Genomic DNA, 7,498 nt, shown 5'->3' with positions numbered 1-7,498 from the left:
ATATTTATAGAAGAGTAGTCAAAGCTTTATAGAGAGAGAGAAGGTAGGCACTTTGAGAATTAGAAGCAATGACTGCTGAGACTTAGAAAGAATCTTCACGAGTCAGAGAGGTATGGAGATTGAGCAGCAGGAGGTTGAGACGAAAGGATTTAGTTGGCAGGTAGCCGTCTCTGGTTTCATACAATTAGTTTTCTATCCACTAAAGAAACATATATATGACGAAATATGAATGGAATGGCCGAGTTTAGTTTGGTTACTGGTGCTGGTTTACCAACACGCGAGAAATTTTTATGTATTTTATATTCAATTTGGATTTTGAGAAATTTTAATTTTTTTTTATAAATTCAAGAGTATTCAATCAAGATTTTAAGTAATTCTCTAAGTCTAGGGGTATTCAATCCGGATTTTAAAAGAGATTATAATATTTCAGGTATATTCAATTACAAATTGATTTTTAAAGATTTAAAAAGTTAGGGAATTTGAGAAATTTCGTTGTGTATTTTAAGCATTCTCATATCCCACTTCTTCCACTTAAAATTTGAGGGAATTCATTCAAAATTTTACATAGACTCTCTAGGAATCAATTAAACTCCATCAAAATTCATGGACTTATAAATTCATTAAAATCTCTCAGAATCCCAATTGAATACACTCTAATTTACCATTTAAATGGAATCATAACACTACGTGATGATGTTCTCAATTCACCAAACAAATCTCCTTAAATACGAACATATATTTGGGAATATAAATCCTACAATTAAAAAGTTTCCGTAAAAACAATATACACCAATTAAAGATTAGGTAATGAAAACCCAAATAAAAAATTACTCGAACCCATTTAAGAGTTTGAGATACATTCTAAATGTAAATCATAGACTACTACGTGTTATAATTTGAGTCATTTACTAACGTCACGTATCACTAAGTCTTTTTTACAAATACCACGATCGATAGTCAGTGGTAAACTTCCAAACAAATGCGGAAAATATATAGCTTTCCAAACTAAGTCCAAACAAAGAGGTCCGAATAGAAATAACTGATTACAAATCATAACTAATTAATAAAATTAACAAAAATCATGATTATTGAAAGAAAAATTTGATAAAAACCGAAGTCGCCCAACGTGTAAACGATGGGAAGTTATAGTAATCTTCCGTTGATAGCTGCGTTAGGTATAATCTGGCATTTCCCATTATGCTAACAGGTGTTCATCCACTACTATATATGGCTGTTTTGGAACTCCCGTTGACATTCAACAAAATTGATTTTGACTTGGAAATTTAATTCAGTTCCCACTTTGAGTGCCAAAATTAGAGCATTGGCATTCGAAGAAATTATGAAATTCATCTGAATTAAGAGCTTTGGCAAGTCTTTGAAAAAGTTTTCAAATCATTTTCCCATACGTTGTGCACAAATCTCTTCATCACCACCGTTATGGTCGCATCAAATGGAGGGGAGGAGGCTACGCACTAATTAAGATTTCGACACTATTAAATTATTAAAGCCCTTCTTTCTTCAATCTTTGATCTATTCCTTCCATCCTCTCGGTTGTTTTTTTCCTTCCTCCTCTTCTATTTCCTCTTGGTCCCTACAATTTAATCAAATTATAAAAGTCATCTCATATTAATTAATTAATCTCACTTTGGACCGAATGAAGTCTTCCACATTCAGCCTTCCTGAACTTCAGTCATAAACCATTAGAACGCACTCAAATCTTCTTTTTCTTCTTTTCTTCTCCATAACCTATATTTACATTGGAACTCTCATTTTCCAAATGAAACTGGATTTGACTCCAAATTCTAACCAGTTATTATTTTTTTCAAGTCTGAATCATTTGAATTGTATAAATAATTTTTAATTTGTGGTGATACGTTGTACCATTTACGCATGACCATCGTGGAAATACGGCGGTAGTTGCCATCCAACAAGGCTTTTAAAATATAAAAATATTGTCACCAAAAGAAATGAGTCAAGTGAAATTCATTTATTAGATGTTACGAAAACATACAATTCACGAGGAGGAGAGATTTTTTAATGTGCTGCAACATAGGACAGTACGTCATATGCTATTATGCAAGTGAAAGGAAATTTTTTTTTTTTCAAGTGTTTCTCCACTTGTATAATGATATATGGCGTAAGTGTCCATATTTCGAGCATACTGAAAAATCTTTTCATGAGGAAAGCATCCTAGATTAAATATGAAGGTTGTTAATAGCAGGTGTCATTCTTCTCTTGATAATTTCTCGAACTTTAATTTCCACCAACATCACTAATACATCATGTTGTCCAAGACCCCAATGAATATGATTATGGGCATAAGCACTCAAGCGTAAGCATGATGTCAAAGAGAGAGGAGAGGCAAAGAGTAAAGAAAGTTAGGGAAGTTAGGAAGCAATTAGGTTAATTAGGAGTTTGGGTAAGAAAACAGGAAAGGAGAGCAACTAAGATGCATGGGTTGTGGTGGTAAGAGCCTAAGAGATGTGGGATTTGCGTCTATTTAGGTTTGTGGGGGTGAAGTGCAAGTAAGAGTTGTGGGGGTGAAGAACAAGTATGAGTACTTGTAATTGGCATCACCTAATAATTGGCGTGGTGTGTTTGGGTACAAGTAGAGGGATGGGGAGGTTCGTTTGGTTTTGGAGTGAAAAAAAAGTGGTAAAATATGGCGTTACTTGCCATTCCAACAAGGCTTTGTCTCTTATCCACATAAAAGGCCACAAAGTTGTAACGGCCCGCCAAATTATTTCGGAATTTACATTTAGTTGTAGGCCTAAAATGTCATTGTAACCTTTTATGTTAATAATCATTCTAACACTTCTTTCTTTGACTATTTTCCACTAAAATTTAATCTCGTTTATTTTATGGCTGCATCTAACTTCTCGTTTATTTTATGGGTACTCCTTGATTCGCCCTCATTCGAACCACGACGCCTCAACCATTGCTTGGGCCTTTGTTCCTGAGGTTGAGGGAAGTCAATTGGTGGTGGGAATCGACGGTAATCATTGTCGGAATCATCAGAAAAAAGGATAAAACCGCCGGAACAACCATGGGTTTGTGGCTTCGAATTGTAAAATTGGCTAAAAAATTTTGAAAATCTATCACCATAAGGACGTTGGGCTCACCAAGAGCTTTCCATAGAAACCAAAATTACCTTTAACGCACATCGAACGGAGGAGATAGAACCGGGTCAAGGAACTGGGTCGGATGGAGAAACCAGGTTGGCTGGTTCTCTTCTTCTCCCTTCCCTCATTTCCCATCCTTTCCTTTTTCTCTGATTGGTCCTCCCTTCTTCCCCTTCTCCCGATTGGCAACCCCCTCTCCTTTCTCTTATCTTCTTTCAATCTCAGCCACACACGTGGCACCATACCCATTCTCCAACAAATTTGGAGTCTTCCATATTAATAATTAGATTACCATTTTGCCCTTAACTTCATTCATTAATAACTCCTTCATTATATTCCGTTTCACAAACGGTTTGTACCTACGCGTTTGTGAGATCGAGCCTAATCCAAATATGCCAAGAAATACGATAAAATATATGAGGATAAAATACGTCCTTGTATAACTACGTTAACCAACTAGGGCCATTTTCGTTATTTTCCGCTTAATGAAAAATTATACAACATAAATAATAATAAAATTCTGAAGCGGGATTTCACATTTCCCCACAGAAATATTCTTAACTATTTATTGATTCATTTCCCTATTTTGCCCACATATTCATAAATATGAATATCTTATCATATACTTACAATTTTTCAGGGTATTCCATTCGACCCCCATTAAAATAAATCTCGTCCTCGTGATTTCTACCATCGATTAACGAAAAGGGATTAGAACTACTCCCACCATGCCATTTATAGTGAATAAAATCATAACCTTAGTCTACAAATTTATTCAAGCTCAAAATAAATAAATCAACGAATAAATCATCGTGATTCTCACCCATATACTCAGATTCCCAGCAACATTTATTGGCAGAATAAATATCAGAAATTCTAGCCTTACACATTGGCAAAATAAACATCAAGCCTCAATCTTCATTGGCTAAATAAATACCAAATTATCAAACCACATCTACCATTGGCTAGATAAATACTAGCATAATAACCACAATCATTGGCCATAAGATTTTAAAATTTCTAGCCATAATCATCATTAACAAAATAATGATTTCATCACCTTTTTCTTTTATCCCAATCAATGACTAGTAGACTGGAAAATATTGTAATATACCTAGCCAATACACATCACACATTTTTATCACTTCAATAATTCATTCTCGCAACCCACACCTGGAGCTTCTCCCCATAAACATTGGGTCTTTATGCCCACTCATCCATTTCTCACATTCCACAAGTCATTTTACCCATTCCAACATTCCTCCACATTCCACGGGCCTTTTCGCCCGAATCAACATCCATGGGCCGTTTTCGCTCAATTCAACATTTCTCAATTGCACAGGTATAATACAACTTTTCCATCTACTTGTCACAATTTCACAATCATCTTAATGTTCAACATTTTCATAATGCATAACATAATATCAACCCAATTCAAGATTAATCCGAGACTTTAATCAAGTGCTCATCTTCAAAGCTATAACATGAATACGATATTTTAAAATTTTCCTACTCCCATTTAATTCAATTCAATTCATGATGATTCACAATATATGCATTCTACATAAATTCCTTCATACACATAGAACTTATAAAATAATGAAATATGAATGCAATTCGCAATTTACATCCACAACTCAATAATATCGCATATTGTAAGGTTGGATCATTTGTAATGCCCCACCAATTTATTTCGGAATTTACATTTAGTGGTAGGCCTAAAATGTCATTGTTACCTTTTATGTTAATAATCATTCTAACACTTCTTTATTTGACGATTTTCCACTAAAATTTAATCTCGTTTATTTTATGGCTACACCTAACTTCTCGTTAGACTGCCTACGTACCATTTTGAAGGATAAAGCCAATCGTAGTTCACAATTCATTTTTAATCTATTTCAGAAAATATTTAAGTGGAGGAAAATATTCAATATTGTATTTAACAAATGAATCACACCAAATGCAAAACATATATGGATTCAAAATACTGAAATTAGCTTAAAAAGACAACATCGGCCCTCAAACCACGCGCCACCGCTCGCGCAGGTTTCCGGTGAACAGAACCCAGTTTTCTGACGAACTCCAAAAATTTACCAAATTTTACAAGCAAATAGAGTTCAATGAGAGAAACAACTTTCATACCTGGGCCGAAGTCTAATTCGGCTGGAAAACACCTCAAATCACCCTCGATCCTGTCGGAACCCTATGAATGGGTTCTATATGATTTGCCCTCATTCGAACCCCAACGCCTCAACCATTGCTTGGGCTTTATTCCTGGGGTTGAGGGAAGTCTATTGGTGGTGGGAATCCACGGTAACCATTGTTGGAATCACTGGAAAATGGAGAAAACCGCCGGAACGACCTTGGGTTTGTGGCCTCAATTTGTAAAATTGGCTAAGAAATATGGAAATCTATCACCACAGGGATGTTGGGCTTACCGAGAGCTTTTCATAGACATCGAAATCACCTCCAACGGACATCGGAGGGAGGAGATAGAACAGGGTCAAGGAACCGGGTTGGGTGGAGAAACCGGGTTGGCCGGTTCTCTCCTTCTCATTTCCCCTCCTTTCCTTTTTCTCTGATTGTCCTCCCTTCTCCCCCTTCTCCCGATTGGTAACCCTCTCTCCTTTCTCTTCTTTTCTTTCAATCTCAGCCACACACGTGGCACCATACCCACTCTCAAACAAACATGGAGTCTTCTAGATTAATAATTAGATTACCATTTTGCCCTTAACTTCATTCGTTATAACTTCGTTTCACAAACGGTTTGCGCCTACGCGTTTGTAAGATCGAGCTCTATCCAAAAATGCCAAGAAATACGATAAAATATATGAGGATAAAATACGTCCTCGTATAACTACGTTAACCAACTAGGTCCATTATTACAACGTCATTCTATTCCAATTTAGATTAATGGAATGGGGAGGTTGGAACCCAAAACACAATGGATCCCTAAGCAATCCGCCACGTGCATACCTAAGTAGATTAATTTCATTGGTATGGATCTTTTCAATTCATATTTCGATAAAGCAGCTGGCCGATATTGTGCATTAGAAACGGAAGAATTCAATATACGAACAATGGAAAAGTCTTAAAATGCAATTTCCTAGATGAACCAAGGACAATTAATGATGTCCATGGATGCAAGCGAGTTGGTGGTTTCTTAGATCTAAATTTGATCTAAAATAATGAAAGGAATGAGAGAGAGGAGGTTTTTCGGCGACGAGGAGATTGCTTGCTATCGGCGGGATGGGGTGGCTGATGACTTGGAATGGATGGAGAAGCATTAGTTCGTTGGTTGGGTTTTCCTAATATTTTTAGGTTTTAACTTTTTAACTTTTTTTCTCAATTTAACATGGTTAAGTGAGGGTTAAGCCATGGGATACTTGAGCTGTTGAGCAAAGGAAAAACAACTTATATGATACGGGTACACCGTTACGTGATGTTTTGTGTCAATAAAATAAAAATATGTAGACAAAAAATGACACATATTGACGAATGACTGGTGTTATTTTAGGTGCGGAAAAATTAAAAGAATGAAGTGGCATTTAATCAAGAAAAGTGATTGGAAGTGGTGATTCAAGAATTAAAAGATTATTTGCTGCTAGCATATTCCCAAAGTGAATGTTTTGGACTTTTTAAGTTGTTCGGATTAATGTAACTTTCATTTGGTGTGTCTGTTGTACACATAATTTGGCCAAGTTTCAATGTTTTTAGATCAAACGACATTTTAATATTTTAGGATTTTTTTATATTTTATTTTTTATAATTTGTTATTTGTTTAGTTCCTTCCATGTTTAGAGCTAGGATTTGTTGAGGTTAACAACATTTAGTGTTGTATTTTATTAATCTTATCATATCATTAATCAAATTCGAGAGTTTTTCTCAAATTCTTTGGTGTCCTAAAAACCTGTCAAAGAGTGATATCTTTATAAACTATAACTTTTAATGCATTACGTATCTTTATCTTTTAGCACATGACGTCAGTATAACAATAAACCCATACAATATAATTCATTTTAAAGCACACTCTAGGCTGATGATTTTTTTTTTTTTTTTGTACGAAGGTGGGCTGATGAATTTTGTGTAAATATATATATATATATATATATATATATATATATATATATATGCACATATATAGAAAAATGTTAAGGAGATTTTTCGAAGGGAGTCTCTCGGTAGACTCTCTACCATCACATATTATTAGCATAATATTTTATAATACTGATACGAAAATTGTGTCAAAAACATTATTCATCCGCTTTTGACAAAATCACCTTAACATTTCTCATATATATAAATAAAAAGTAGATACAATTTCGTAATAATCATCTATACTCAAATCTGACATACGCCAACTCGATTAGCTGCCA

This window comes from Malus domestica, chromosome 07 (genome assembly GCF_042453785.1).
Source record: "Malus domestica chromosome 07, GDT2T_hap1".
NCBI lineage: Eukaryota > Viridiplantae > Streptophyta > Magnoliopsida > Rosales > Rosaceae > Malus > Malus domestica.
This window is presented reverse-complemented; position numbering follows the sequence as displayed.